Source organism: Theobroma cacao, chromosome 3 (assembly GCF_053813885.1).
Source record: "Theobroma cacao isolate CCN51 chromosome 3, ASM5381388v1, whole genome shotgun sequence".
NCBI classification, from domain to species: Eukaryota; Viridiplantae; Streptophyta; class Magnoliopsida; order Malvales; family Malvaceae; genus Theobroma; species Theobroma cacao.
Window position 1 is genome coordinate 32,007,986 of NC_142641.1, and position 24,045 is coordinate 32,032,030.

Consider the following 24,045-nt stretch of genomic DNA (forward strand, 5'->3'; position numbering starts at 1 on the left):
CAATATTATCCATTTTAGAGTCTCGAGTCTTGACCATTTCCCTTGGGTTGGGTGGAAGAGTTGAGATGCGCCTTTTGTCATAAAAAATGTGACCTAATAACACTGAGAGACGAAGATTGTTAAGCCTTATTATCCACCTTTTAAGGTATAAGTGCTGTTTGTTCAAAAACTTATTTCTCTATCACCATGCGAGTGTAACTTGGTACTTACTAGCTATTATAATTACCGAGGGCTCTGGTGCCCTCTTAATCACTACTGAGATTATCACATTTTCGGCTCTAAATTATACTGATCTTTTTTTTTTTTTTTATAAAAAGAATATTAGATAAACATTTTTGGTCACGTGATGAATCGTAGGTTTAACGTATTAAAATACAAAATGTTGTTTAAAATTGTCATGTTAATACACATGGATTCATAAACAAAAGCACATTGCACATAAATTTTAATGACATGTCATGCCTTGATTTATTAGACTAATAACCTAACTAGTAAGAATGATTAATATTACAATGATTTCTCCTTACTTCCAAGTTAAACCTTATAAGCCAAAGACCAAATTATATACTATAGTTTCTGTCTCCTTTATTATCGTTTTCTTTTCTGAAAACAAATCTCTATTGTCCAAGATGAAGATGACATATATGAGATAAACTCTATGTATAATAACTCAAGATTTAACATTAGTAAGAATTTAAAATAAAAAGTTATATTTGATTCTTGATCCATGATTTGATAATGAAAATAATATTAATCAAATTAACGGTTGGGTTTTGCCGTTAAGATCTTCTCCTCCTATAATTTACAACTCTCTAACATATGAGATTTTTATTTTTTTCAAATAAAAGACCTTGCTTTTATATAGTGAATTCTTAGTCTCATCCATAATAGGATTTAGCATTTACTATAAAGACATACACTAATTATTTCACATACAATGTATTAGAGTTTAACCTATTTTTTTTTTCTCAAGAGGAACTTTTGTTAAGATCAAACCATTCTAGGGAAATAGACCCCTATCATGTCATACATTATTAATCTCTTAACTTAAACTGGAGGACAAGAATAAATTAATTTATCCTCCTCTAGAGTAAAACCTATGTTCGCCATAAGATCGGCAACCATATTCCTTTCTCGATAAATGTGTAAGATTTTAACCTCCCATTGCCATTGTAAGAAGGTCCTGATGACTTGGAGTAAATCTGAATTTGCACAAGGACGTGATGAAGGTATAGTGATAGCATTGACCACCATCCTATTATCAACTTGAAGCCAAATCTTTCTCAAGTCCAGTTCCCATGCAAGTTTAAGATCGTGATATACCCCTACAGTTCTGCTCAACAAACAGAACAACCATCAAGCTTCACCGCAAATCCTCCTAACCATTATCCATCTGAATCCCATATTGCACCTCCCACTACAGCAGTGTGGGGAGAACGCCTATATGCCTCATTGGAGTTGAATGCAAACCAGCCTACCATCGGTGGGCTCCAACCGATGAAAACCTCCTCTTTCTTGGAGCTTAAAGTACTGATGCTCTCTGTCAAAGAAAAAGCAATGGTAATGGAAACTACCATGCTACGTATCACATTTAACTTGCTTTCCACAAGTAGTATCTTGCCTTCGAAAATATGTGAGTTCTTCCACATCCACGCATACCAACATATGGTCCCAAAACAATGGCCCAAGGGCTATCAAAAACTAACTGCTTCTAGTTGCTTAAGTTCTTCACTAACCATGCTGACAACAAAAGAGTAAAGAAATGGTTTCACTCACTCTGTGGGATGACTTTCCTCTAAATTATGTTTGCAACCGAGCAGTCCCTTAGTAAGTGAAGAATTGATTCTTCCCCAAAGCCACACTAGAAACAATTTGAATTACTAGTCATTCTTCTGCGTTGCCGTTTCTTATTAGTGAGAATTCATCCATGTAGGCAGTAGAGTAGAAACATTCTGATTCTCTGGGGGCTATGCCATTTCCAAGCAGTGTTCCACACTCCACTCGTTTGTACAGCTTCATTAGTTGATTGGGTCCACAAATTTTCATAAGTCGAAGCTATTGTAAAGTCACCTGATGAAGCTGAAGCTATTGTAAAGTCACTTGATAAAGTGAGGGCCTGGTACGGTACATTAGGACTGAGAGTTAATGAAGGAGGTTTGGACGTCACGATCTTTCTGGCTACATCCTCTAGCGCATGCTCCATTAGCTTGTCTTGAATCCATTCTCCATTTGGTGCTAAGAATTCACGAACTCGGACAACTTCCACTCCATGCTTATTTAACTGATTTCCATTAGCTAGCAGCGCTGAATCACTAAACCAGATATCTGTCCAAAATCTTGCAAAGATGCCATCTCCAAGTGCCCATCTTAATTGACATTAAATGCCTGCGATAGCCTCCTTAGCAACACCCACAATGCTGAAGCACTCTGTCGATGAATATTCCTGGGATGCCTATCAACTTCAAAATTATGTTTACCTTTTAACACCTGTTGAAAGAATATTAGAAACAAAAGAATATAAAATTAGTAAAAACAGTAATTGGTTTGAGACGTGGTATTATTGTCCTTAAGAATAATTTTTGCCCTTTCGGAGTATAAAACTCAATGCAAAAGGACTGTAGCAGTTATCCTCCAAGATTCAACAGACCCTTCCTTATAGTTTGCACAAACTATTAAGAGATGACAGGAATAGCAGAAAGAAAAAGAAAGAAGAAAACCCAGCAGAGAAGCTTAAGAGAAAAAAAGAGGCAGAGGGAAGTAGCGAAGAAAGCTTTAGAGAAGAAAAGCTTTGGTGTGTGTTGTGAGTGAGGGTGTGAGGCTGTATTTAGAGGCATGGAGTGAAGTGAACGTTGCACCAGATCAGGGAGTTGAGGAAAACCTGATCAGCATTTATACCAAGTCAGATAGACGTTGAAGCAAAACCAGGATAAACGTTGAGGAAAACCAGGAGAATCAGGTAAGCATGGTAGAGTTGGACTTTGATTTAATCAAAGGCTGAAAAAGTTTTAAAAAATAAGGTCAAGGTACAAAAAGTCACTTGGGCCAACGTGTATACTCGCGCGTAGGGGGGGAATATGAAGTTTTTAACTGTTTGGCCCAATCTTGTGTGCGCGCGAGCCCACTCTGTTTTCCTTGCTTGCAACAAGCCCATAGTTGGTTTCCCAATATAAGGCATTCACCTTTTATATATTTTGGCAATGTGGGATGTTTGAACCTTATGAAATACATTATTTTCCAACAATCCCCCACATATTTCATAAGGTTTTATAAGAAGTTTTACTGAGTCAAATTTCATTTGAGTGTAATGCATCGTGATTGGTGCTTTTTAAGCTATGAACCACCCTTAGAAAGAATGAAATATAAATCATAGAATTTTGGTGAAGTTTGTAACTTATATGAACCAAAATTCTTTATGTGAAATATAGTTTTCATCAATCACATTACACCCCCATAATTTTTGCTGTTCAACGCGGTTTTGCACAAATAGGCCATGCGCTTGCCTGGTTATTCATAAGTGCTCTAGAAAATTTGCCATAGTTCTCATAGGAACGGCCACACTCCACACTTATATAGGTTGATTCCATCAAGTGTATACTGCAGTATAATACATTACCCATAAGGAATATGGAATGCATTAAGAGTTTAACTCAACCTCTCTTACATTGCAGTTTTGCACTACTTACACACCATAAGAGGGACAATACTTTCAATAGTGCATTAATTTATCAACAAATAACTTGTTATTACCCATATGAACCTAATTCATGGAATTTCTAATCACATAGGTTGGGTTACTACTATTTGTTGATTTCCTCATTTGGCTTAAGTCTCATTCCCCTTGATGTAGCATTAATTAATTTTCTTCCTAGGGGCTTAGTCAGAGGATCGGCCAAATTCAACTCTGACTTCACATAATTAATGGATATAATTCCATCTTTAAGCAGCTGCTTTACTACATCATGTCTCAAACGAATGTATCTATTTTTACCATTGAAAGTTTTATTCTTTGTAATGGCTATTGCCGCTTGGCAATCACAATGCATGGACACAGAAGGTGTTGGTTTCATTCCTAACGGAATATCTGCTATGAGGTTTCTCAACCACTCAGCCTCATTACCAGCCAACTCTAAAGCTATAAATTCTGACTCCATTGTAGATTTAGCAATTATTGTTTGTTTGGCTGATTTCCAAGTTATAGCACCGCAACCAAGGGTGAATACATAACCACTCGTAGATTTCGTCTCATCTGAATCTGAGTTCCAGTTAGCATCACTGTATCTTTCTAATACAACGAGAAATCCATTATGTAAAATGCCATAGTTTATAGTACTTTTCAAATATTTCATCACCCTACTCAAGGTAGTCCAATGATCTCTATTAGGACTTTGTGTATATCTGCTCAGTCTACATACAGCATAAGCTATATCTGGTCGAGTATAATTCATCAAATGCATCAGACTCCCAATAATCTGTGCATGCTCAAACTGAGCTACACTATCACCTCTATTTTTCTTTAATTGGATATTACTATCATAAGGAGTACTCACAGGTGTGATATCAAAATGTCCAAACCTTTTAAGTAGCCTCTTAACATAATGCTCTTGTGTTAGCATTAAGCCACTATCATATCTTATGATTTTAATACCAAAATAACTTTGGCTTCTCCCAGATCTTTCATGTCAAATTTAGAAGCTAAAAAGCATTTTATTTTATTAACCACATCAATGCATGTACTAAAAATAAGCATATCATCAACATATAAGCTAATAATCACACATCCACTATCAACAGTTTTTGTGTACACACATTTATCAACTCCAATAGTAGAAAATCCATTACTAACAAGAACTTGATCAAATTTCTCATACCATTGTTTGGGTGCTTGTTTCAAATCATATAATGATTTAATCAATTTACAAACTTTGTTTTCTTGACTAGGAACAATACATCCCTCGAGTTGTGTCATATAAATTTCTTCTTCTAAATCACCATTTAAAAAAGCAGTTTTTACATCCATTTGATGAACAACAAGTTTGTAAATTGAAGCTAAAGCAAATAAAACACGAATTGATGCAATTCTTGTTACTGGAGCAAAAGTACCAAAATAGTCAATGTTTGGTTTTTGAGTAAAACCCTTTGTAACTAATCTAGCTTTATATTTATCAATAGAACCATCATAATTAAATTTCCTTTTAAAAATCCATTTGTATTTAATTGGTTTGGCTCTAGGTGGTAAATCAACTAATTCCCAAGTTTAATTTTGTAAAATCGAATCAATCTCATTTTGTATGGCTTCTTTCCAAAATAAACTTTTTTTAGAAGAAATTGCATCAACATAAGTCAAAGGATCATTATCTACAAGATAAGTATAAAAATCATTACTAAAAGAAATTTCCTTCCTTGGTCTTTTACTCATTCTCAAATTATCATTTTGTATTTTAAAATCATTTTTACTAAAGGGTGCATGAGAAATTGTATCAATTCTTAATGGAAAAATATGTTTAAAAAATTCGGCATTCTTTGTTTCAACAATTGTATTACAATCAAGAACATCACTTTTTAATACAAGAAACCTCTATGCAGCACTATGTTAAGCATAACCAATAAACATGCAATCAGATGTCTTAGAACCAATTTTTCTCTTCTTAATTCAGGAAACATTACCTTAGCTAGACACCACCATATTTTTAAATATTTTAAATTAGGAGAATAACCTTTCCATAATTCATAAGGTATCTTACCAGTTTTCTTATAAGGTATTCTATTTTGAATATGACATGCAGACAATAAAGCTTCACCCCACAAATTTTCATGTGCATTGGAACTAGCAAGCATAGAGTTCATCATTTCTTTTAATGTTCTATTTTTTCTTTCATCTACACCATTTGATTCAGGAGAATATGGAGGAATAATTTCATGAATTATTCATTCTTTTTCACAAATATCATTAATCGGTATATATTCACCCCCTTTATCTGATCTAATTCTTTTTATCTTTTTATTCAGTTGATTTTCTACCTCAGCTTTATATTTAATAAACATGTTAAAAGCTTCATCTTTATACCTAAGTAAATAAACTTTAGTAAATCTAGAATAATCATCAATAAATGTAACATAGTATTGCTTACCTCCTCTAGTCACAGTTTGTTTTAGATCTCATAAGTCTGTATGAATTAAACTTAATAATTCAGATTCCTTATTTACTGAAATACAAGTTTTCTTAGTTGATTTCGTTTCAGCACATATTTCGCATTTATTAAAGCTTCCATTTTTAATATTAAAAATTAATCCTAGTGATTGCATTTTCTTAATATAGGGAATGCTAACATGTCCTAGTCTACCATGCTATAAATCAACAGATTCAATCATGTAAGCAGAAAAATTGCCATTTTCATTCAAACATTGAAAATGTTAAGTACAAAGAGTCCCTGATTGCAATAACCCTTACCCACAAACACATTATTTTTTGTCATCATGATCTTGTCAGATTCGAATGACACTTTCACCCCAACCTTGCCTAATAAGGCCACAGATACCAAGTTTGCCCTTATATTGGGAACATGAAGAACATCATTTAGAGCTAGGGTCTTGCTAGATGTGAGCTTGAGAAGGACTTTCCCTTTATCAAGAACTTGAGCAGTTTGAGAATCACTAAGGTAAATTGTCTCTTCTCCTTCCCTTACAGGAGTATAGGAGGTAAAGGCATTTCTATTTGCACAAATATGCCTGGTAACACTTGAGTCTACCACCCATTCTTTCACACTGGCCACCATATTTGCTTGTGAAATGACCACAACAATTATGTCGTCGGATTCATCTGCTTTGACCAGGTTGACTCTTGGATTAGCAGGTTTGTCATTTCACTTTGCTCTTTTTCTGCATTGTGCTGCATGATGCCTTGGCTTTCCACAGACAAAACAACTACCCTTCTTTTTGAAGGTGGGATGAAGAGCTTTGGGTTTATAATCAGGTTTGTAAAGGTACCTTGGTTGGCGTTGGGTTCTGCCTTGCACCAAATTGGCTTTAGTTGCAATTTCCTTAGGTTTGGAGGCCTTAATCTCCCTACGAGTTGTGTCTTCAATGATGATGTGCACAATCAAATCTGCAAGTGACAACTGCTTTTCCTTGTGCTTCAGTTGTTACTTGTATCCATTCCAGGATTCTAGTAGCTTCTCAATTAGCAACCCAGCAACGAACTCTTCTTGCAAGTTGATTTTTTTAGCCTTCAAATTATCCACTAGCTTGTGGTATTCATTGATCTGACTCTTGATGTCCTTGTCATCTGTCATCTTTCAGCGATAAAAGTTGCCAATCACGAACTTCTATTTCTCAACATCTTCAGTAGTGTATTTGGCTATCATTGACTCCCATATTTGCTTTGCTTCTTTGTAAAGGCTGTATACATCAAACAACTCATTATAAAGTGTGCTAATGATTGTATGCCTGCATACCTTATTTGCATGCATCCATGGTTCCAGCATCTTGACATCATCTGGTTTGGAATCAATTAGTGCAAAAGCAACCCCATGAACATCAAGGATTGAAAAAATCCTTTCTTGCCACCTTTTGAAGTTTCTGCCATCAAAGACTTCTATTTTGGAAATATCTGAAAATGGTTTGGCATATGAAGCCGAGGGCATAGGAGGAATGGTCATCAGAGTGGGAGCTATGGGGGAACCGTTGACAATGGTGGCAGCAGGGACAGAGGCAGCATTAGGAACAGTGGCAGCAGCATTATCAACGTGGGAATCCATTATCCTTAAGAATATTGAAAGAATATTAGAAACAAAGGAATATAAAACTAGTAAAAGCAGTAATTGGTTTGAGGCGTGGTGTCATTGTCCTTAAGGATAATTTTTACCCCTTCGGAGTATAAAACTCGGTGCAAAAAGAATGTAGCGGTTCTTCTCCAGGATTCAATAGACCCTTCCTTATAGTTTGCACAAACTATTAAGGAATGACAGGAACAACAGAAAGAAAAAGAAAGAAGAAAACCCAATAGAGAAGCTTAAGAGAAGAAAAGAGGTAGAGGGAAGTAGCAGAGAAAGCTTTAGAAAAGAAAAGCTTTGGTGTGTGTTGTGAGTGAGGGTGTGAGGCTGCATTTATAGGCATGGAGTGAAGTAAACGTTGCACCAAATAAGGTGAATGTTGCAGTAGATCAGGGAGTTGAGGGAGTTGAGGAAAACCTGGTCAGCATTTATACCAAGTCAGATAGATGTTGGAGCAAAACTAGGATAAACGTTGAGGAAAACCAGGAGAATCAGGTAAGCATGGTAGAGTTGGACTTTGATTTAATCAAAGGTTGAAAAAGTTTTAAAAAATAAGGTCAAGGTACAAAAAGTCACTTGGGCACAGCCCACATGTATACTCGCGTGTAGGGGGGGAAATATGAAGTTTTTAACTATTTAGCCCAATCTTGTGTGCACGCGAGCCCACTCTGTTTTCCTTGCTTGCAACAAGCCCATAGTTGGTTTCCCAATATAAGGCATTCACCTTTTATATATTTTGACAATGTGGGATGTTTGAACCTTATGAAATACATTATTTTCCAACAACACCTGTACCCTTAAAGCTTCCGACCTGGTTAATAGTTGCCAAAGTAATTTCAAAAAGAAGGCGTCATTCATTAGTTTAAGACGTTGAATGCCCATCCTTTCTTCTTGGCGACGTTTGCATAAATCTAGCCAATGAATTAAGTGGACTTTTCCATTATCAACATCACCCTCTCAAAGAAAGGTTTTAGAAAAACCTTCTATTTTCTTACAAATATCAACTGATAAAGAGAACATTTGCATAGTATAATAAAGGATGGTTGTCAAAACAAATTTTACTAGAATAAGTCTGTTAACAAAAGAAAGAGAGTAAACCTTCCAAGAGCTCACTTTACTTCGCACTTTGTCTACAAAATAACTGAAGTTCTTTATCCATTTTCTCTCGTTGATCAGTGGCACCCTAAGGTATTTTCCCAAATTTTTTGAATAATTAAAATTTGAGCACATTTTGATCTCATTAATACTTCTACTACTGACATTCTTTGAACAGCAAAAAGTAGACTTTTCCATGCTCACCTTTCTGCTTGAGCATGCACAAAAATCTACTAAAACACCTTTTTTGACTTTCATCTAAGAGAAAGACGCATCTGCAAACAAAATAAGATCATCTGCAAAAAATAAGTAGGTTAAAGGTGGATACTTGGGACTTAATTTGCTTGGTTTCTAGTGTTCTTGAGAGACGATAGATTTGATTCCATGAAAAAGCCTCTCCATACAAAAGACAAATAAATACGGTGAGAGTGGGTCACCTTGTCTGACACTTCGAGCTGGTTTAAAGGATTTAGTGTGAGAACCATTCCATAAAAGTTTGGCACTACTACAGCTCCAACTGCGAATAAGAACATTTATAATCTTGGTAAGAATGCCAGCATCTATTAATGTATCATAGATAAATTCCCAACTAAGCCTGTCATAAGCCTTTTCCAAATCTTTTTTGAAGATCATCCACCATTTGCCTCTTTACTTTCGCCTAAATGAATGTATCACTTCCTGTGTTACAAGCATATTATCTGTAATTTGCCGTCTTGGGATGAAACTTGACTAAGTTCTTTCTACAATAAAACTCATGATTGGCTTTAATATATTAGTTATTACTTTCATCAGTACCGTAAAAACAATTGAAAGTAAACTGATTAGCCGAAATTGTGTTATGAATTCTAGGGTTGGCATATTTGGAATGAGTGCAATGAGAGATTGACACATCCTAGCCCCGATATTTCCTTATTCAAAGACATTCGATACATATTTGATTAAATCCTCCTTAGCGACAGACCACTATGATTGAAAAAATAAAGCATGGAATCCATCAATTCCTAGGGCCTTGAGTGACTTCATTTCAAATTAGGCAACATGAACTAGCATGAACTTCCTTTCCTGCAATTGGTTTGATCAGGTTCGAATAATCATCAGCATTAAGAGCAAGAAACATACCTCTGATGGGGTAAGCCGGAACCACATCATTTTTTTTAGAATATAGATTTTGAAAGAATGCCACTGCTTGGGCTTTTAGAGAATATTTGGTGTCACACTATTCACCATTAGAATTTTTGAGGTGTAGTAACTTTAATTTGTTCCTTCTTCGAGTTGCTCGAATATGGAAGTATTTTGTATTTCCATCTCCTATCCTAATCCAATTTGTTTTCGCCTTTTCCATCCAAAAAGTTTCTTCTTGATGAAGTACTTTTCATATTAAACTTGTAACCCATATTCCACCTCCCTGATATGTCTACTTGGATTAGCTTCCAAAGCTTTCTCTACTTTTTGCAGTCTCATTAATAAGTTTTTCTTTTTGTAAAAAATATTGTCGAAAACCTTCCTATTCTAGTGACTCGATTTCTCTGCAAAAGACCCCATTTTAGCTTCGATATCACTAGAATTTCCCTATGTCTGCTGTAAAAAATTATGAAATTCCATATGTGCAAGCCAGGCTGCTTTAAAATAAAAGCCTGTTTAGACTTGAACATGGCGATGTTCTACAAGAGATAGTACTAGTGGAATGTGGTCAAAATGTATTCAAGGCATGTGCTGAACAATCACTTCGTTAAATAACAGGTGCCACTCCATATTACACAAAGTTTTATCAAGACATTCAGAAAGAAGACATCATTAGAATTTCCCCATGTCTACTACATAAAATTACAGAATTCCTTATGTGCAAGCCAAGTTGCTTGAAAATGAAAGCCTGTCTAGACTTGAATGTTGCGATGTTCTACAAGAAAGAGTACTAGTGGCCTATGGTTAGAATGTATTTGAGGCATATGTTGAACAACCGCTTCATTAAATAATAGGTGCCACTCCATTTTACACAAAGCACTGTAAAGACATTCAGAAAGAAGACCTCTCTTCCATGTGAATTTTGGACTTTTATAACCCAAAACAATCAAGTTAAACTGATTTATAAAATGATGAAATTTGAAACAAGGCTTACTATCTCTTTATGAGCCCTTTTGCATTTCATGAGAGAAAAGGAATATGTTGAAGTCACTTGCTACTAACCATGGCTTGTCTAAATTTCTTACAAAGTTAGAAAGCTTATCCCATAGTGCTTGTCTAATAGATGGAGTTGATGTCCATATATTGTTGGTAGGTACCAAATAGAGCTTACAGAATACTCTATAGCCAAATGTAGGCACTGTGAGTGATTTTTAATAACTGAAAGCTGAATACCTTTTTACCATAGGATCCAAATTCTTCTTGAGAAACCCAATGTCTCAACTCTATAAGACCTATCAAAATTTAAGGTACGAATAACTGTATCTGCCTCTACCCCACTTATTCAAGGTTCTACTAATATAAGAATTGAAAGTTTATATTATTGTAAAAAATCCTTTAGCACCTTGACATTACGCCTATCTCCTGCACCTTAACAATTCCAAACCAAAATATTTATATCCATAAAAATGATAAAAATAAATAATTTTATGGGTGCTGAGGACCCTCATTGTCGATCTTCACCATTTTAGCATTGCTCATGGGAGGATTAGCGACCACCTCAATGGTTGTAGTAATGATGTTCCCATCTAACTACTTAGTTGTTATTAACTTCATCCCTTCTATCATTTGTGAAAGCACATTTGAATGTAAAGATGTAAAACCCGACCCTATAAATACATGTCATGACATACACGCACTGAGTAGCATGTTATTATGCTAGGAAAACACCTAAGAAAAGACGAAACCCGATATCGTACCTAACGGTACACTTGAGTTGATTTAACCTCGAACTAGTTCCAATAGGAATTGTAGGATGAAATTTAATATTTTATAGTCTAGGAATGACTAAAAAATATTGTTCGGAGTTTGAGGGTTCATTTGGGGTAAAATTGGAAATTTTGATATTCAAGGGCAAAATCGTCATTTTGCCACCTAAGATAATAATTTGATCATGGAGTGAAATTTTTTTTACCAAGATTAACTATTTGGAGTATAATTTAATGATAGGAAGTGAAAAAGTTTAATTCTGGTGATTTCTGGAGTGTAGGGGCAAAATCGTAATTTTGCCACCCACGGACAAAATTTGAGATTTTGAGAGAATTTAGATCAAATTTGACAAATTGGAGAATGGTATGAGTATAAGGGATGAAAAATATGTCTATGAGCAATTTTTCAGTTTTTTGGGCAAAAATGTAATTTTTCACTTTTACGGGGGTAAAAGTGTAAATTTAAAAAATTACTCCACCGAGACTTTGGATAAGTCTGAGAATTTTATCTAAGCTATGGATATGTGGACAAGTGTATGGTGAAAATATGGAAACAAATGGATGAAATTTTAAAAATAGGCCAATGGGAAAGTGACACGTGACATTTTTTTTAATGAAATAATATTATTTTAATGAAAAGTCAGCCCATTTAAACCCAAATTTTGAGTGCTGGCCGGCCATAAGGAAGAACAAGAGAGGAAATAGAGAGGAAAGGAAGAAAAAAAGAAAAACCAAAGAGAAACAAGAAAATTCAAAGGCAAATTCGCGTTTTTCGCCCGTTTACGCGTCTAACGATAAGATTTTTCGATTTTAACTTGATTTCTACCTTTCCTATACCTTTATTTCCATTTAGCATGCTTGAGGAGAGAGATCAAAAAGTGATATCAAGGCCTGGACGAAATTCTAGGGGAGAGAAATTGAAATTTTTAGGTTTTGATTTTTAGTTAAATTGATAGTTTTAGTTAGTTAAATGTGTTTAGAAATTAAATTGGGCAAGAAATCATTAAATTTTCACAATACCCACTCTTGGCTGGATGCTCAATGCTGTACAATGATGATGAATTGATTTTATTCTAAGGAAAATGAAGAGAAAATGATAAAAAACAATTAAACGTGATAGAAAAACAAAGTAGAAAATTAACCGAGTTAATGTCCCCTTTTTTGCCGAATTTTTCAAGGAAGGGAGTGAGCTGATTTTGTTGTTTTTAGAAGGTTATTGGCTGATATTTAATGGTTAGAAATGTTGGAGAGAGAATGGGATGATTTAGAGCTAAAATGGAGCGCGTTAGCAATTTATCGGGCAAAGTGCCAAAAATAGGTTAATACCGCGTTTAAGCCGTTTTAGGCTATTGCATTTCATACCATGCATTAGTATAGGATTTAAGTTAATTATATAGTGATTTAGCATCAATGTGATGAATTGTGTAAATTTTTGTGATGTGTCTAGGAGGAGAGCCTTTCGAAAAAGGCAAAGAAGTCGTACCCGACGAGTAGTGATCGGGGCGCTTAGAAAGCTTTTAGTTTGTACAAACGGTGAGTAAACTTATTATTATTGTAAATTATCTAGAGTTTATTTTTAAATGCCCTTTATGTATTTTATGAAATGAAAACGAGATTTTTGATGTTTTAGGAATAAATGTGATAAATAAAAATATATTGTATTGATTATGAAATTGAGTAATTGGAGGCTGCAAACTGACTTGAAAAATATATATTTTCCTAGGAATGGCTTATGAGAAATGAGTATATGTGGCTATATTTTGTGAGTGCATTTGGGAAATTTATGTAAGTTGATTTTACTATGCAGGCTGGATAAATAAATAAAAGCCACGTTATACTGTCGAAATTTTATTAAAATTGGTGGGTTAGTCACTGCAGTGACGGGTTTCCGTGGACTGCCTATTAGAGAGGCACGGTAAACCCAGTTATATAGTTACTCCGGTTGTAGAGGCGAGGAGGGTAACTCTCGGGGTAGTATTAGAGCTCACTTCACGTCGAACCCCCACGTGAATGTGTAACTCGGCCAACGCCAAGGAACGACTGGTTTTAAAAAAAAAAATGTGTTTCACGTGTGAATATTTTAACACCCTTGGCGGACTCGATTAGATACCTCGGCCAAGGTATCCCCGAGGATTAGTTTTGGCTTGAGTCTTGTTTTAATAAAAGACATAAGCCTTAACAACTGTTTTGGTAAATTACAAATATTTTATAATTTAAGAAACAAATTGGAAACATTATGAAATGGGTTGAAATTTGTTGTTTAAACTTGCCTCCATTTTACTCGCCTTTAGATATTTATGATAATGTCTGTTTACTCATTGGGATTGCAAAATCTCACCCAACTCTTTTCCACCAATTTCAGGTTCAGTATAGACTGTAGATAGCTGATCTCATCGAGGACTACCATTGGATCTGCATTTTCCAAACCGTAGGTTCACAGTCCTCTTTACTTTTGTTTATTCGGGGGCCCTCTTGTTATTGTAAATTAAATTAAATATTTTGGCTTACTGTATTTCAGTATGTATAAATTTATTTAGCTTTTACGCTATAAAAATTATTCACGTATAACTCTATAAATATTGTTTTATAAGAAAATAGAATATTTTCCTTAATATTTCTTTTATTTTCTTATTATATTCAAATAATCGTAATTTCATTTTAAATGAAGATTTTAGACTTTTAAACTCATTTTGAATATGAATTATGTGTTTTGTACTTGTATATTATGTTTTAGCCAGTTTTGAAATTTTTGAGAAAAAAATGACCAAAATACCCTTGTGTGGCGAAAATTTTATTTTGATTGTTTTTGATCTAAAATAGTATATATTCTCTAAAAACTCGATATTTAACAATGATTGCTCACAGGAAAGGAAAGAAACTGATATGTAAGCCTTGTAGGGTTCCGGTTGGCATTCCGGATAATGAGTGTCAATCGGGACATCGCGGCGATTGTCATGGGCCTGAGGGAGGTTCCGGGTCGTGACAAAAGATGTTGCCACATTTTTTGTTTGTGCCATAGTTTTCAAGGAAGTTTTATGTGAATGAACAATATCCCTCTTATCTTGAGCTTTGTTATCCAACTTGTTAATAATAACCCCACCTAATTTCTCCCCCATCACAATATTGCCACCTCTTTGCATAGACAACATTCTTGTAGAGAAGCTAGACACTGACTTGTCTACTACAATAACTACAGAGTGTTTAGTTAGGTCCACTCTATCTTGAACCATTGTTTTTTTAGTATGCGATGCTCTCATTGGAACTTCACTTGGTTCTACCTCCTTTGTGGCCATCTCTTTTAAGTTCGCAGCCAAATCCACTTCTTTTGATCTTTCGACACCACTAGCTTTTAAGTCCATCTCGGTTCTAATATGTTCCCTTTTTATTTCAGCTATTTGATTATTACTCACTTTGAGCACTGCTTTCTTACTCGTATAAGTATTTGTCTTCTCAATGACTCATTGGACTAACGGGTTAGACTTAAATTTCTTGTCCTTTATTTTCATTTGCATAGAAAACTCTGCCTCCATCTTGTTAATGTCAAATGTTAGACCTTCATTTGTGCCAAGATCATCCTCAAACACAGAAAAACGTGAGCCATAACCAGTTTTAATGTTGGCTTTGTTCATCAAAGCTTTTGTTTGTTGAACCTCTATCCCTCTAGATTTCCTCTTGTTAATGAGCATATAAGGACCAAAAGGGGTGTTTTCTTGTTGCGGGCCATCACCTTTTTGCTCCTTTAAAGCGTTGGTCTTCTTATTAGCAGAATGTGTCAGACAGTCATCATGTGTATGCCCATAAACTCCACAAGAAAAACATACCTTTGGGAGTCCTTCATATTCCTCTATTTTTATTTTACCATTGATATAAAACTAAGGTATCAATAGTTTTGTCAGATCAATCTCCATAGCAACCTTAGCAAATTTGCCACTTTTTTCTTGTCCCGTGTTATGGTATAGGTGAAAAGGCATCTTGGGAAATCGCACCCATGTTGCTACTGCAGAGAGATCATTCAAGCCCTTAGTATAATTTTGTGTCTATTGTCTAACCATTGAATAGTGTCCTTGAACCATCCAAGGACCATCCACAAGGGCTCGTAGGTAATCCCTTTCTTTTGCGAATTTCACCAAGTAGGATTCATCTTCAAGTTCCACCATCGAATACCTACCTTTAGGTGCCCAAAGGGACACGATTTTTTCACATAGCAACTGATATGATATCGGATGACCCAGCGTTTTGACTACAATTGATCTTCACAATCTTTTGACTAGTTCCTTCTGCTTCCTTTTTAAGATTCTAATAAAAGGGACTCTATTGTCCATTTCAATATAGAAATCATCTGCTCACTTTTTCATGTTCTTAGTATTCTCATTATCTGTAACACCCCATACCCTCGTATAGAAACCAATATGACCTTATCGACAAGATGAAGGGTCAATTGACGTCAATTTAAGTGCCAAAGAGCGGTGACAAGTGAAAAGAATATTTTAAAATAAAATAATATTTTATGAATAAAATAATATTAAAATATTAATATTTTATTTACTGTCGAAATTAGTCATGAAAGAGGATTATATGGCTAATCTAAGTGGGGAAGAAGAGGTAAGAAAAAACTTTGAAGAAAAAACGATGTTAGTGGGGCCCTCATGCCTTCATTAAGTAAATCAAGAAAGAGTAAGTATATATTTAAATATTATAGAGACGAGTTGGAGAAGTATAACTTTAATATTTTATTTGTGCAAGTGTTAAGGAAGAAAAATAAGAGAAAATTGGAATTAAAAGATGATAGGAGGACTTAATTATAAAAGGTGGGAACCTTATAGGGCTAAATAGTAATTTTGCTTGGAAGCTTTGACTCTTTTCTTTCTTTTCCATGACTGGCCCTCACTCTCCAACAAGCATCATTTTTCTTCTTCTTTTTCTCCCACCCGACGCCACTTTCCTCCTTGCAACCAAAATCAATTTTTTTTCTTTTTCTTTCCTTTCTTTTCCCTTTCATCCTTCTCTTGATTCTTCATTCTTCTATTTCCCTTTTGTTCACCAAATCCACCATCCTCCACCCTATTCTCATGACAAACGGACTTTATTAGAGAGAAAATAAAAATTTCTTTTTCTTCTTTTATTTTCTTCATTTTCCATTATACACCACTTTCATCACTACCTAAGCTTTTTTAGCTTCAGATTTGCGTTTTTAAAGCCAAAAGGTATACATTTTCAACTCTTGGATTTTAAAATTTATGGGTTTATATTTTTAGATTTTATTTCCTAATTTTCTTCAAATTTCTTTTCTTGGAAATATTAGGTTTCTATCTATCTGTATACTTCCAAGCTTATCTAGGTAAAGAAACTTTAAATTGGAATAGTTGGTTTAATGGGTTTGTGAATTATACTAGAATTCTAGGTTAAATGTTAGGTTAGAGTGTAGATTATCTAGAGTATATTTATTAGAATTATTAAATTCAAATTTATGACATAATTGAGGTTGTTATGGTTTATTGGTAAATATAAGTCCTAATGGTACTTCAGAACTTATTTAGATTAAGATCTTGTGGATGCTAGTCTTGTAGGGTGGCATTATTAAGGTGAGTGAACTTGCATTTAAAATGTTTTGAACAAATGTGCATGTGTTTGAATAAAGTATTTGAGTATTCTTAGTTAACTCTTTTAAAAAGTATGCATGGGAACAAGCCTTTCACGAGTGATATTTCTATGTTGTTAAACGTATAATGCGACGAATCACATATTTGAAATACTATATTGAATTGTTGATTGAATTATGGCGTGTGATGCATTGAAAATATTGTGATGTTTTACACTAGTGGCATAGCAGTTAATATTATTTTCTTTGAATGTTGGACTGTGCAACTATATGTATGATGAATAAAATAATCAACTTTGTGGAATGTATTATCATGCAAAGATTCTTGTTCTATGTTGTTATGTGTGTTATGCTTTAAAAGATAATATTGAATGATAACTATAACCGTGCGTGTGCGGTGTGGGAGTGTACATGGCGGTGATGGTGGTGTGCGATGTGAGAGTGCACATGACGGTGATGGTGGTGTGCGATGTGGGAGTGCACACTATGTTGATATATGCCTTGTGGGGTGTGGGAGTGCACATGATGATGATATATGCCATGTGCGGTGTGAGAGGGCACATGATGATGATATATGCCATGTGTGGTGTGGGAGTGCACATGATGATATTTGCCATGTGCGGTGTGGGAATGCACATGATGGTATTAGCTATGTGCGGTGTGGGAGTGCACATGAGCTGCGTTGAGGATGGTGGTTATGTGCGTTGAGTCATGTTGACTGGTTGGGAATGACCTTGATGTGTTGGATGTATGTTTGAAATGTCTATATATATATATATATATACACACACGAATTCTTACACGCATGTGCGCTTGTCTCGTAGAATAGAGATGATTGGAAAATGAAGTGTGATTGCATTGAATATTGAAATTTGAATTTCGTAAATGTTTTAAAATGAGTTAAAAGTTAATATGGCATCGAGTTTGTTTATGATATACAAATTGCATTGTTTTAATACAAGTGCATCGTGTTTTCTAAAAAAAATCTTTCGTATCATTTGCTCGTTCCCTTCCTATGTTCACTCACTGAGTTTATACTCATTCTTTTAACTTCATGTTTTAGTTTTCAATCCGAAGGTTGTTGAATTCCTAGGTCGAGGGGCTTCCTCATATTCATCATTCGGTAGGTTTACCATGTCACTCGATGATAGTATCCACACCCAGAGTCACTCTGCTAATGGTCAAGGTTCTCACATGTGTGCATGTATACTTGATGTGAATTGCTAAGATTTATTTTGCAAACAATATATGTATATTTTGGTTGATGATGCCATTAAGGATATATATTTGGGTTTCATGAATCATTTTCGAGGAAATTATCATTAGAAGTTATGAATTATAGATCTTAAAAAAATGTGGCTGATGGATGGATTAATGAATAGGCTTACATAGAGAGGCTTGCTTGGGCCTGATGGGCTATGCTTATTGGGCCCATGCACTTGTCATGGCCCGAGATTTGGGCTGTGACAGACTTGGTATCAGAGCCTTAGGTTTAGCTGAGTCCTAAGAATTCTCATGTTAGTTAGTAGAGTTGTCGGAGCCAATGTATAATCTTGTTTATGGTTTGTGGCTACAGCACAAGTCATAAGCAAGAGGCTATATAAACTCATATTCCTAGTAACCTACCTTTTTGCTAATGTTATATAAAGGTCATAAGTAGTGCCGTTGTCCGGGTTTGAGATGCCACCCGAGACGCGAGCAATTGTTAGAAAGATTTTAAAGCGAACGCTCTTAATGAAATGGTTACCAATAAATGTGATGGACTTTTGAGTGGTAACCCTAGTTTTAAGCAAGGTACAAGTGCTGTTTGAATTGATAGTGTTTAATATGAATTATCATTTATCGTGGCATGTGGTTTATGTCATGATTTCAACTAAAACAAAAAAATATGTGTGAGTCGTTTAATTGTTTCTTATACAGTACAATCGGTGGTAAGAATGGAGGCACATGGTGCCATGATATTATAAAATGACAATTTGATATAAATATAGACCATTAGAGGTAAACTATGGAACTTGGGAAAGATGAATTCTTGATTTGATAAGGATTGTGAGTATAAAGCGTGAAAAAGATGAACTATTTTCATGGTCTTTTGTATTGAAAGTCAACACACTATTTAAGTTACAAGACAAGAAAGATAATTAGTTACGGATAATAAGAATTGTGGGATGCCATAAATAGTGAATAATTATATGAATGGTGTTATATATATATTGTGAATTCATTATACGATATGGAAAGGATGTCCTAAGGTGGGACTTATTGATTGATGATGAGTGCTAAAGGATAATATAAGTTTGAAAATATTGGCTTAGTTTAGTGTATGTGATAAGCAAAAGAGAATATAAATGGTTATGAAAATTGTGATATAGGCCTAGAGGAAAACCAAATGGTTGAGGATGACCAATGTGGTAACTTTAAATGTAGACAAATGGCTTTGATAAAGAAGTTTCTAGTAGCCACAGAGTCGCGACGCTGACTGCCCAGTGCTGCAGCACTAAGAACACCTCATGGCTAGAAAGCACAAGCAAATTGTGAGTGGTATGAAGATGAAACTCCCAAGCTGAATTGTGGTCATTGGTTTTGATGTTGAGCCTTGTTATTTGGAGTTTTAAGTGCGTTGGAAAAGTGTTTATATGAGTGAATTGAAAAGTTTTTTTATTGCCTTATATATTGGCATGTAGGTAAAAGAGAAGTCAGAGAGTTCCTAAGATGGCTACACCGAGATAAATTGCCATGTGAAGTATTAAGGAAAACATTATGCTGAATAAAGTTGAATCCTAAGAAATAAGGGAGACAAGAAATTAAGCCTTGTTCAAGGTTAAGGAAAGAGTGAATGAAAAGTAAGATAAATGATGGGAAAAGTGTGGATGTTGTTCTGACGAGCATAAGGAACTTAAGGATAATAGATGCAAGTATACTAAATTAATTTTGTATGGTCCGAACTAAGGACAAAGACACCTTGAGAGATTTGAAAATGATGTTCATTGGGACCAATAAGCTAAAATGCTATTAAGCATATATTAAATTGTTAAGGTTATGAGTCACTTTGAAGATAAGCCTTTGATTGTTTCAATCCCTAATGAAATTGTATTAAAGGAAATGTTTAAGTGTTTTGGAAGTGTATGGAAAAGCATAAGAGAATATACTAGCTTAACTTGTTGTAAGAGGACGAAATGGGATGGCCATAAGTGGCTCATGAGCAACCAAGCAATGTATAGGTAAATGTGCAAGGGAGCTATGATTGGTAGATAAGGGTAGAACTCTAGTAATGAAATTGTATTCATAACTTTAGTCATTGAACCATAAGTTATGGGCTTGTATCCACCTTGTGAGCACCCTGGTGAGATAAATTCAAGAGATTTTTTTTACAATGAGAAAACATTAAAGCTCAAAAAGCAAATGACTATATATTCAAGTTAGGGCTCGTGACTGATATGTCACATAAGTATAAAGATAAGTTGCAAATATGAGGATGTCTGGAAATGTTGGTTTAAGGTAATGATTATCTTGCCATTAAGTCCTCCCATCATATTTTAATTGTAATTTTCTCCTATTTTTCTTCCTTAACACTTACACAAATAAAATATCAAAGTTATACTTCTCCAACTCGTCTCTATAATATTTAAGTATATACTTACTCTTTCTTGGTTTACTTAATGGAGGCATGCGAGCCCCATCAACGTCATTTTTCCTTCAAAGTTCTTTCTTACCTCTTCTACCCCACTTAGATTAGCCATATAATCCTCTTTCATGACTAATTTCAACAGCAGATAAAATATTAATATTTAAATATTTTTTATTCATAAAATATTATTTTATTCTAATATATTCCTTTCACTTTTCACCGTTCTTTAGCACTTAAATTAACGTCAATTGACTTTTTGTCTTGTCGATAAGGTCATATTGATTTCTATACGAGGGTACAGGGTGTTACATTATCACTGATTTCATTTGATTCATCATCATGATTCATCTCCGCATCTGAAAACAGATCACCATCCTCCAGCAAGCCATCATTCCTTGTTTACATTAACACCTCCTTGAAAGAGGGGTTATCGTACACTAACATCGTCTCATTAGTAATTTGTGGAGTAGCAATCTCTTCTTGTGTCCTAACTTTCTTCTTTGATCTATCATCCAGGAGGGATGGTTTAGGGTTTTTCCTTAGAGAGTCTTCAATCGCTATTTGACTTTTAAATATGAGATTTTAATTAAAGGGTTCAATTAACCTATTTTATTAGATCATATTATAGACTAAAATTTTATCTCTTTATCAAGGTCCACTTAATTTAGTTTGATTTTAATAAAAATTTAAAATAAATTTTTAAATAATTAGGAAAAAAAATTAAAAATTGCACATTTTTATGAGTTCAAATCTCACAATTTGTAAATATTTAGTTTACAATTGTATATAATAATTTACAACTTGTAAATATTTAGTTTACAATTGCATATAATAATTTAGAATTGATTTAAATTTTGATCTTTCAATTCAGAACGAGTGAGTAAGTAATTGGAATCATGAACTATCTTAAAAGTGTCAATTGAAAAAAATTTGAATAATGAACAACCAGATAAATCATAGTCATTTTAAAATCGATCCAAATAAATCATTTTAAAATCGATCCAAATCTAATCTATCGGGGACATTGGACCATTGCTTACCTTGTAGCCATATATGTCTCTACACATGCACATAACTAAACAAATTTGCTGAATATTGATAATAACATCCTCTTTGTGCATGCTTTGTGAATTAATTTGTCTTAATCTCAAATAGAATAACCTTTTTAACAAAGGTATTGATATTCGAGACTTGGAAATTTTTTTAGTAATTTTTATACTGTGAAGGTCTATATTTGTTTAAGATTTAAACTACACAAAAATAATAATTATCTCTCTATTTGCGAATCTATAAATTTAATTCAAGTAGTCTATAATGGGTGCTGGGGGTTTAGGTAAATATCTAGATTCAAGACATATTTATTAAGTGATGGCTACATTTATTTTTCTCAAATAATTAATAAGACACACTTTTCCCTATTATTTAAAAGAAAGGTTTCTAACAATATTCTTCCTTACCATTTTCAACTAATTATATTACTAAAAAAACAAGGTGTAAAATTTGAATGTTAATTCACAAAACAATTTAAAAAAATAAAACCAATATAATAGTATGAAAGGGATGTTGCAATGGATGCAATCAGTTCTTTTTGTGTATTAGATAAGCTCTGGTATCTTGCTTTTCAAAAAAAAGATAAACACTGGTATCTTCATGTCGGGATGAAATTGATCTACAACTCATTCAAGGACAATGCAAGACAAACAGTAATCCTTATCCGGATAAAGCTGTCCATTCTCAACATATGAGATAAAGATATTGAGGTTGAATGTATACATCAGTTATTTATAACCCATGCTGTGAGGGAAAAAGGTGTAGATATTTTTAGATTTTGGATCAAGATATGGGGAGGCAGCTTAGTATAGCCCACAGGTTTTGGAATTTTCTGCGTTCTCTAGAAATGGTACCCATTGTTTTGGAACTCCAGTTTTCTAAACCCAAGGCTAAGGTAGTTTCATGTCAACTTGTCTAGAACAGGCGCATGGACCTTCATGCTATACGACAAAGACCTTTTTTTTCTTGTTTTTTGGGTTCATATTGGAGTATAATATTGAAGAAATGGCCACATTGGTTATGGGACCCTAAACAATTTTTCTTTTGCATATGCAAAACACACTTCTTTCAAGTTGTGAGGATAAAATTATTGGCTATGATCTTTTGACTAATTTGTTGTCTTTTCATTGATGACTAATTTGTCTCAATTATGATTTGATGAGTCACTACTCAAATTAATACTAATAGATACAATTATTTTTGTGATCATTTTACAAGTATTCCTTCTTCTTTTATTTTATTTTATTTTGTAGAATTTACCAGTATTCCATTTGAGTGCACAGATAGTGTTTTAAAATTTCATATTTCTTTTATGAATAGCAAATATTTCACCCTTATTCTGACTTCTCGAAGAGTAATTTTTGGGTATATATATACTCATAATTAACTCAATAAAGTCTTATTAATTAGTATATATGTTGGGACAAATTAGATTTTTTTTTTTTATTGAGTTGTGCTTGAAATGACTATAAGATAAGATTTCTCGACATGAGCATGCACCTACCTTTTTTTTTTAAGATTACTTCATTAATGTGGATTTAGCAGCACATCAACATTATTAATAGAGATACATATACCTGTCATTAAATTAAATGTTTAAATAAAAAATCTTCATGGTTTATTAGCTTAATATTGTGGATGCAATATTAATTATCTTTTATTTTAAATTGGATTAATTAGTATTATGTATAAAATTATATTTTATTCTCCACTTATTCTTTACAGCAAACTTGGATACCCAAATTATCCCTCCTACCCCCGAAAAATTAAAAAAAAAAAAACTTAAAATAGTAGTTGCACTAAAATTGATGTGAGGCTGGACTGTTATTTGGAGCATGGGGAGGAAACGATAAGAAGTGGGGCAATGATAAGGGCACAATGAGGGACATTGATCCTACTCATTCGTGTTTCGCCAATATATTTTCTAAAGACTAATAAACAACTTGAAACCAGACAGGGCAATCATATAATCTTCCTCATTAAATGAGATTCCTTATCAATTTCTTGTTTCTAATG